The 10,287-nt window shown below is 51.9% G+C and overlaps 1 pseudogene; it reads left to right on the top strand.

The window, feature by feature from the left end:
- Positions 1 to 5,221: 5,221 nt before the first annotated feature.
- LOC147983662 (cytosolic sulfotransferase 5-like) lies at positions 5,222 to 8,231 on the top strand (annotated as a pseudogene).
- Positions 8,232 to 10,287: the final 2,056 nt, after the last annotated feature.

The raw sequence follows: 10,287 nt of genomic DNA, 5'->3' as shown, positions 1-10,287 counted from the left end.
GTGATCCCGTTAATCAAATAACAACTCTTTTGTTTATGGTTAGGAAACATAACCATCTTCGATTAACGAGCTAGTCAAGTAGAGGCATACTAGTGACACTCTGTTTGTCTATGTATTCACACATGTATTATGTTTCTGGTTAATACAATTCTAGCATGAATAATAAACATTTATCATGATATAAGGAAATAAATAATAACTTTATTATTGCCTCTAGGGCATATTTCCTTCAACGACCACATGGTAGTCTTTTGATGAGAGAATGCGGCAACGACGAAGGAGAAGCCGACCATTGACCGACCAAGCCTTTTTCCCTATGGGAAGAACACCAAGAAGGGCGCAAACACTCCTCTCCGAGCACCTTTGGCATTGAGCTCAAGGATCGAACTGAATCATCAGCTTGACGGAGAGCCCACCGCACTAGCCATACCTAAGGGACGACGCAACAACCTCCAGATATGGACGGCTTGCGAGCTTATTAAAGAGAGGGCATACAGAGCAGTCACCTCCTGCCTCTTTCTCTGACCACTAGAGAACCACAAGAAGAAACACCGTCATCGCTAGCCGTCGGATGCAGCTCGCATGCACCGACAACACCCATCTCACTGGCATAATGCCATACTCCACTGAGGAAAGCACAAACCTAAACTATGCTGCACATACACACTTGCTCTCCAGCCAGTCCTACTAGAACCGGTTGCCGCCGTCGAAGAGGAAGGGGGCTCGAGCCTGCTTGAATTAATGGCGACTCTCAAAGGGGTTGAAAGAAACCACAACCTTGACCAGGTCCAGCTTCGGTAGTCGCAGGCCCGTGGGGATGCAGGACGACTATATGGTCGGAGCCCCAAAGAGAAAGAAGAAGAATTAAGGAAGAAAGTAGAACTTACATGTGGGCCCCATCTGTCATAACGTCCATCTTAATGGTCAATCAAACAGAGTTGACCTTGTGGTATAACGTCCATCTTAATGGTCAATCTAACAGAGTTGACCTTGTGGTGTAATGTCCATCTTAATGGTCAATCTAATGGAGTTGACCTTATGGTACCACGTGGACCTAGTGGGTGGGCCACCTTTGCCATAGTAGCGATCAATTACAGACCAGTCACTAATCAAAGGCGGTACATCCTCCTTCCATATATATAGGACCTAATCCATTTTTTGAGGTTGCCTTTGACTATTGATTAGATTAATAATATATGAGATGTATAATGTGGAAATTATATCATTACAAGGTCCTTTCACATACGAATTTGATGGTGTGCTTTGTGTAATTTGCATGTCATATATTATTGCTCTAACATGTGGCTTCAATCCAAACATACTATAATCATAGGGTATACTTTCTGGTCGCAGGGCTTTGTAGTACTTCTCTTTGTAAAATGTATGTAAAACTTAATATATTTGGCGCCACAATCCCCATTCGTTGTTAAAAAGAAAACATAAGCAAATTAGGCTCGACAGGCGAAGCATTGTTCATGTTAGAGTTGTGTCGAATATTATTGTACAAGGTAGGTTACAGTTGGACTTGGTTTTGGACTGCGTGTAGACAGGGTAGGAGTCGTGTCCAAGTAGGACACTTATATCCTAGGCCTCTCATATATAGCGGGGGTAGACACACGATGTAACATATGCCAACATAATATCACAGGCACACAGGGGGAGCCGGCGGCGTGTGCCGACACCCGGGTGGCCGGGGGTGCGGTGTTGTGACGGTGTCACAGGGAGGAGCGCCCGTAGTCAGACCCCGGGGATGTATCCATATCGACGAACCTCGTTAACAAATCTCGGTGTCGTGCTTGGGTGATTGCTTGATCCTCGATAGATCGACGGAGCGCCTCGGATTTATTCTAACAAGTGGTATCAGAGCAAGGTTCGAAGAGGCCATTGAATTGATCTAGATGTGATGTCGCTGAAAGATTAGATCGGTTTGTTCCGCTGTTATGTCCTGCGACTGGTGAGCATGGAAATTCCACAGAGATCGAAGGTTAGAAGCTAGCTTGGAGGAATGATGGGATCGAGAATCAGTCAGCGAGATCGGAAGCGATCGAAAAGCATGCAAGCGATGGTAGCAACTGTTCGGGAACTCGGCGAGATCGATCGAGGGTAGATCGGATTTGATCGAAAGCGATGGCGGAATGTGCGGGAGTCAAAACGGTCCCGCCACTCTTTCGTGCCAAAACGTTCGCGTCGGCGCCCCCGGGTGCCCCCCAGCGCGCCGGGTTCGGGTTGGGTGCGCCGGCGCCAATTTCGGCCCAATCCAGCGAAAAACAGGCTCATGAGGGCGCGACTGAGCCGATTTTTCGGCGCCGGCGCTAAAAAACGGCCTTGGGAGGCATGTTGGGAGCGCGGCTGGAGATACTCTCATGACACGGACAGCGTGGGCGGCGGCTGCGTGTGCGAGCTGACACCAAAGGCAGGCTGGGAATTGCGTTCGCTGCAGGAGGCAGCGGCCCGGCTCGGTGGCCCACATGAGGTTCAACGCGGGCGTGTCTCTGCAAAGACGCGCACATGGGCACTGGTGGTGCGTGGTGCGGCCAGAGTGCTGCAGGCGGACGAGCTGTTCGGCAGCGTCGAGGTGTTCCTGAAGTACGTAATAAGCTGCAAGGCAACTAGAGAGATTTGTTTGAAAAAAAGAAACATTATTCGTTTCCAAGAGCTGCTACAACATCTTACAACATGGGAGTCCCAGCTATCATCAAGTTGATCCAAAGCGTGGAAAAGTAAAGTACAAGAAAAATAGTCAAAGAAAGTCACGTGGTGCTACATGCATGAAGCTGCTTGAGCTTGTTGCTAGAAGTATACGAGAGACTACAAGGGGACTACTACTTCTGTTGTTCTTTGCATTGTTCGCTGAGAAGATGACATGATGTTAGCAGGTGTTGTTGTTTGGCATAGCAGAAAGGGGAATCGAGGCTGGCGTTGTGCGTATAAGGCTTGGAGGATCGAGTCTGAAGCACGTCCTAGCAGGATCATGCATACACTGGGCGTTAGGCAAGGCACGAAGATGTGCGAGGCGAACATGACGCAGGGTGAAGCATGGTTGCAGTCGGATAAGTTCGACTGGGTCGGACTGTACAGTCTGATGGATCGACGGGGATGTCGGGCAAAGCATAAGACGGTGGTGATTTCGGCGACGACGACATAGGAGCGTGATGCTGATGGTGACCGACTTCTGGAGCGTGGAAACACGTGGTGCAGGTCTAAGGGCTTGTGCAGCTTCAACAAGACTATGACGCAGGATTGATTCAAGGCGGTGTACACATGAGAGAGCTTGAAGTCGACAGGGCGCATGGTAGCATGGCCAACTACATAGAGTCATGTTGAAGGTGGAGCTGGAGTCTGATGGACGACTTCACTCTGTGCTGATGGAGGGGCTGCGGCATAAATGCATGGAGAGTCGAAGCCTATTTCAGCGGGATAGCGAGAGACACGTGCATCGGACTGGGTACCAATGGTCTGACGGAGACGTGATACCCGGTATCGGTTGGTGATGATCGGTGGTCCTTTGCAGTGGGGGTTGAGTGGCATGGGTCCGCGGCCTTGGGAGACTCGACCAGGACAACAGATGCTCGGCGCGGTGATAGCGGCGAGGCATGCGGTAAGCACGGGACACAGCGACAGGGCAAGGCACTGGTGGTTGGAAAAATTATGCAAGAGGTGCTGAAGCAGTGTTGACGAGTACCGGATTCAAGTTGGTGACTGGGTCTATCGGTGCCGGAAGATGGACATGAGTTGACCATGAAGAATCTAAGAAAGTGACGGAGAGTCTGAAATTGTCAAAAGCTGAGAGAGTACATGGCCGTATATTCTGTGGTGTTTAGTGCACATGGCAAAGTGCGGGTGACAAATACAGAAGGAGGCGGAGTGCTATAGCCGTGGGACATATCAGAGACTATTCGGAAAAAGGGTGAGGCAACTGTGAATTTGACTCAGGATGACACAGGGCGACGGTGAAATTTCTTCAAATTTCAGACAGAAGGTCATCAAAGAGCGGTGATGTTGAGTTCAAATAACTCTTATATGTGGCGTCCAATATATGAGTTGTTCATTTTCATGCAGATAATGATCGGTGTGTGATGGCGTTCAACGGATACTCCGAAAATTGGGAGCACAAAGTAGAGTAATGAGAAACTTAATTTTGCTTGAGTGTTGACTGTGAAGAAGACGAGAAGGGACTACAATTGCAGGTGGAGTCACATGGAGTCTGGGAGTAGCAGCGTTGCTCATGGCGTATCTCAAGTCCAATATATAAGAAGGTTCGACGCATGGACGAATTCAAGGTGGTGAAGAATATTCGTCAAAGTGGAGTTTGTTAGAGTTGTGTCGAATATTATTGTGCAAGGTAGGTTACAATTGAACTTGGTTTTGAACTGTGTGTAGACAAAGTAGGAGTCGTGTCTAGTAGAGTACTTATCCTAGGCCTCTCATATATAGCAGGGGTATACACACGATGTAACCTATGCCAACATAATAGCACAGACATGCATGGGGAGCCGGCGGCGTGTGCCGACGCCCGGGCGGTTGGGATGCGGTATTGTGACGGTGTCACGGAGAGAAGCGCCCGTAGTCAGGCCCCGGAAATATAGTCATATCGATGAATCTCGTTAACAAATTTCGGTTTCATGCTTAGATGATTACCTGATCCTTGATAAATCGGTGGAGCGTCTCAAATTTATTCTAACAGTTCAGCCAAGAAATTGAAGAACTATTCTGTGCGCCATTGACCATCGTTGTTAATACGGTAGTCAGCCTGCAAACACAACACTTTGTCACACATCTCATTTTGAAATGGCATCAACCCAAGGCTGGATCTAAAAGGCCACTCTTCTTATTTAACTGTTTTGTTTCTCTCTTTTTGGGTCGAGCATTTTTTGTCTGTCTGTTTCAGGTATTATGTTCACGCCTGTCTGCGTCTGTGTAATATGTTGTATCTTGCTGTACTCATTTTACTTTTTTTATCAGTGAAATGATACGCAAGCTTTGCGCATTCGTGAAAGAACTTATTTAACTGGTTCAAGTGGATTGATGTCAACACTGTGGATCGCATCTGCCGCCATTATTAACTCCTTGATTATTAGCGCCATTGGAAGTTCCGTGTACTACCAAACCAGAACCATGGCGGCCACTCCAGGCTCATCGTCTTGCCTCGTCGGCCCGGTCCCGTTCAAAGATCGTTGGCGGCGGCGGCGACCACGGCGTCTCCCCGCCGGAAGAGTACGCGGACATCATCACCGACATGCCCGCCATCACCGTACGCGCAGGCCACTTGATGCGGCAGTGGAGGGCGCTTGGCTGCCCCACCGGAGGGTGCCGGGGGTGCTCTCCTTCCAGCGGCGCTTCACGCCGCGCCCCGACGATGTGCTCCTCGCGAGCCCGCCCAAGTGCGGCACCACGTGGCTCAAGGCCCTGTCGTTCGCCACGATGGCGCGGGCCGCCTACCCGCCCGGCGACGGCGACCACCCGCTCCTCCGCCTCAACCCGCACGACTGCGTGCCTCTGGTCGACAGCCTGTTCAGCGCCGGGCAGGAGACGAAGCTGGATGCGCTGCCGTCGCCCAGGCTGATGAACACGCACGTGCACCACTCCCTGCTGCCTCCCTCCGTCGCCCACAGCCCCGGCTGCAAGATCGTCTACGTCTGTAGGTATCTACTGTACCACGTAAAACCTACCATTTCTCTCTGCTAATTTTCATCCAGAGAGTCAGAGCTGGAGGAGATCACACTGCTAGCTAGCACCATTGACTTATGCATTGCGTACACAGCAACCATATGCCGTTAGTTTACTCATACATGTGGTACATTTTTTATTTTGAAATAAACGTGGTACTGGTACTCAATGATTCTTAGTTTGTTTTTACTCCCATTCCATATGATTTTTGGCTACTCAAATCTATCTGCATCCATTTCTCAAAAAGTAAAAATAAAATCTCTATGTGCATCCAGGGAGCCCAAGGATATGCTGGTTTCCCTATGGCACTTCTACAAAAGCTCCGAGACCACGGACGGCAGCACGTACACGTTCTCCGACTTGTTCGAGAATGCATGCGAGGGCAAGCACTCCAACGGCCCCATCTGGGACCACATCCTCGGCTACTGGCCGGCAAGCCAAGCCACCCCGGGGAGGGTCCTCTTCCTGCGGTACGAGAAGATGCTGCGTGACCCGGTCGACAACATCAGGGAGCTGGCGCGGTTTCTCGGCACCGAGGAGGCGGCGGGGCTACTGGAGGACATCGTGAAGTTGTGCAACATCGAAATGCTAAGGGCATCTTCGGCCGTTGGCCTTTCAGGAGGGGCAAAAAATCGCCCCTGGGGTGCACTGGCGCTAAATCGCGCACTGGGGGTGTGATGCCCTCCAGTCGCGCCCCCATGGATTTTTAAAAAAGTCAAATACGACGCAAACATGACTCAAATTTAACGCAAACATCAGCGAGTTCGTTCAAATTTAAATATACTTTGCAAAAAAAGGAAAAAACTACCGCGGGCTACCCCCGCCGTCTCCCTCGCCGCCCGCCTCGCCACCCGCCCACGCGGTTCTACATGCCGAGGAGGCGGTAGAACCGCGTGTAGTCACCGCCGTCGTCATCGTCGTCGCCCCCGCCGACGCCTCCGCCGTCCCTGCTGCATCCCTCCCCCGGTTGGCGCGGCGGGTTGGACGGTTCGGGGGCGTCGTCGTCGTCGTCGCTGTCGAGGACCACGACGCCGTGCTCGTCCTCGCGCCCACGCTTGCAGGCGGCGATCTCCTCCAGGGCCCGGCGCTGCCGGACCATCTCGTCGCGGAGGTAGTCGTCCCGCGCCCACCGCAGGGCGTCCTCGTCGGAGAAGCCACGCCGGGCTATCTCCTCGTACTCCACGGGGAGGCCGGGCTCCGGCTTGGGCTCGACGAGGATGAAGCGGCCGGTGGGGGAGGCGTTGTCGCCGATGCGGACGCCGGAGCTGCGGGTGCGCGCGCTGACAGGCGCGCCCTGGGGCTCCGGCTTGACGGGGCGGAGGTGGAGGCAGGGGGAGCCGCCGGACGAGGAGGAGGACCCCCCGGTCTTCATGCGCCTCGGGGTCCAGGAGCTTCCCCGGCGGCGTGTGAAGGACGGGGGAGCGGGGTACTCAAGGCGCGGCCTCCAACGTGCGCCCGGGCACGCCCCACCACCGACGCCGGCCGACGGCGTTGAGCCTGTCGGAGGGCTCGACGCCGTTGGTGGCCTCGAGCTGCTCGGCGTGACGGCGGCGGAAGTAGGGCTCCTAGAGCGGGCTGTCGGGGACGTACCGTGGCCCCTCCCTCGCCGCACGCGGCAGGGACGAGCGGATGCGTGCGATCTCCGCACGCCGCGCCGCGCCGGTGGGTATCGGGGGCACCGGCACGCCGCCGGCGCTGATCCTCCACGCCCCGGGTACCCGCATGTCCGGCGGGACCGGGTACTCGGCCTCGAAAAGGAGGCGAGCCTCGCTCTCGTGAAGATGGCGGCGGTCGAAGCCGTTCGCCGCCACGCCGTCGCCTGGGAAGCGCTCGGCCATGGGTGCTGGAGATGGCGAGAGAGAGGAGAGGGAGGAACGACGACGGCGAGAGAGAGGAGAGGGAGGAACGACGACGGCGAGAGAGTACGAGTCACCGAGTGCGCTGGGGCGTGTCTTATATAGGCCGAGGCGCCGCCCGTGCGCGAGCCGCCATGAGTACGCGTGGCGGGCGAGGGAGGGCGAGGGACGCGCGTCATCTGGTCTTCACTGCGCCGCCCGTGAGGCATCAATGGCGCAGGCTGACCGGCGCGGCAGCACGGCAGTTTTGGCATTGATTCGCCGCGGGAAACGAGACAATGATGACGACGAAAGGGCGAGAAAAGTATAGAGTCGCTAACGCGGCGGGTCCGCGGCTGTTTCGCGCCAAAACAGTTCGCCCCGGCGCCCCCCAGCGCGCCGGGTTCGGCCTGGGTCCGCCGGCGCTGTTTTTAGCTCAAGCCGGCGAAAATCGAGCTTTTGGGGATGCGACTGGGCCAATTTTTCGGCGTCGGCGTAAAAAAACGCTTGGAAAGGCCTTCCTAAAACGCGGCTGGAGATGTCCTAAGGGGCGTGAGTGCTGATAAGATGTGCGCAAACGGGGTCTTTGTCAAGTTCCCGCATACATCTTTCTTCGCGAAGGGGGTGGCAGGAGACTGGGTGAACCATATGACGCCGGAGATGGCACAACGCTTCAATGCCATTGTGGAGGAAAAGCTTCATGGGCCAGGCTTGTTTTTGAAGTCTTAATTGCCACATGACCTGTTTTTCAACAAAAATTTTCTGGGCGTTGATGTTTCATTATTATCTTTTATCATCATTTTATTCTTTTTAGTTTTATTTGGTTCAAGATTGCAGTCTTATTATTATTTAATTTGACTTGCTTCGAATAAAAGATAGGGGAATACCTAGAAGAAACGTTCTCCTGTCCTCCACATGATGGCTCTCTCCTCTCCTCTCCCCTCTGGGGCTCCCCCTCCCTCTCCCCGCCTCCTTCTCCAGTGGACGTCTCCCTCCCTTCTCCTTCCCCTCCCCTCGCCGTGGTGTCTCCCCCTTGTCAAGTCAGCCCTAACGGGTGGGCCTCGCCTGTCATAAACGCGTTTAAATCGTCTAAAATGGCCACTATCTGAAAGTAGTTTTTAGCAAAAACTTAAGGTTCAACTTGTTGCTTTTTGTTGACATTTTGAAAGTGGTAGTTTAGTGGGACACATACCTCGATTCTGGTAGTTTGTTGTTAAATACTTCCTCCATTCCTTTATGTAAGGTGTATTTGTTTTTTGATAAAGTTCCACAATGTAAGGTGCATTTCTTCTAATTCCTTGTAGTTCCGATTTTGGCCCACTAGAAAAAGGAAAGTATCTCTCCCCTAATTGCATGTATCTCTCCTTGTAGAGAAAAAAGGGAAAGTATCTCTCCCGATTGCGTGTATCTCTTCCTTTCCTAATCTAAATGATTTACTTGCCGCTAATCAACGAATTAGACAAGGGTAATTTTGTCCTAAATTATCAATAGTTATGTGCCTTGGTCGCCGTGCTAGAAACAATACACCTTAGATAAAGGAACGGAGGGAGTACTTCATTTAGTGCATACTCCCTCCGTCCGCAAATAAGTGTGATCTAGCTTTTGTTCTAAGTCAAAGTTTTAAGATTTTGACCAACTTTATAGAAAATAGTAGTAACATATATGACATCAAATTGCTATATTATCAAAGTACATTTCAAAACGAATATAGTGATACTAATTTGGTGCCATAAATGCTTTTACTCTTTCCGAGAAAGATAGTCAAAGTATTAAGACTTTGACTTAAGATAAAAGCTAGATGTACACTTATTCACGAACGGAGGGAGTATCCTGCAATGTTCGTTCAACCTATACAAGGAGAATTTACAAGATTGTTACTTCAAGCTCATGAAGAATTCCACAATGCTGCCTCCTGTTCGTCGATTAGATTTCAACGAAGTAACTATTACATTATTTCCCCAAAAAAAGAAGTAACTAGTACATCATTATTTGATTTTTTATTTTTTGCGGATAAGTACATCATTATTTGATGTGTGAGATAGCTTCTCCATCATCAGCTGGAGCACAAGAACATGTCGATTTTTTTATGATGTGTTGTATATTGGTGTCCAGGCAAAGTGTAGTAAGCTGGAGTACTATTTCTATTTGACCAAAACTAGAAGTGTTCGTTAACTAGGATCTGCGCTACCCTCCGGACCATGGCTTGCTCGGGCCCTCGGCCACCGTCGCATCCCTCGTCGCCCCTCTTTTCGTCCAGCCGCCCACCTCCGTGCCCTGTTTGTCCTTCCACTGCTCCGTTGCTCGCGCGTCCAGCGGCGCCCTGTGCGTCTTCGGTGGGGGGCGTGGCTCTTGCTCCTGCGGTCCTGGCCCCGACCTATATGAGACTTCCTCTTCTCCGGTCGTGATCCGACGGCTTGGGATTGCTTGGACTCTGGCTAGAGCGAAATCCCTGCATTCGATGCTGGCAGCGGCGACACCCGCAGGTGTCGTCCCCTCTTTGGAGGCATTGTCACGGCCGTTTCTGAGCCCCTCTTTAAGCAGCGGGGGAAACCCTAGGTCCGGCTATCCGGATCGGACGGCGGCGACGTCTTGGCGTCGTTCTCCTTCATGAAGGCGTCATCATGTTTGCTTGTGGCGTCCTCGGGTCTGGATCTGAGGTTGTTGGTCGTCTTGGTGTTGGTTTGGGCTACTTCTCAAGATAGCAAGTTTAGCTGTGTTTTCTCATTTTGGGCCGAACATTCTTTATTTCTCTGCTTCAATCACCATGTTCACGCTTCTTACGTCC

Source organism: Triticum urartu, chromosome 2A (genome assembly GCF_056163025.1).
Source record: "Triticum urartu cultivar PI428250 chromosome 2A, HENAU_Tu73, whole genome shotgun sequence".
NCBI lineage: Eukaryota > Viridiplantae > Streptophyta > Magnoliopsida > Poales > Poaceae > Triticum > Triticum urartu.
Note: the sequence above shows the minus strand (reverse complement) of the source record. Positions and strands in the feature narration are given on the sequence as shown.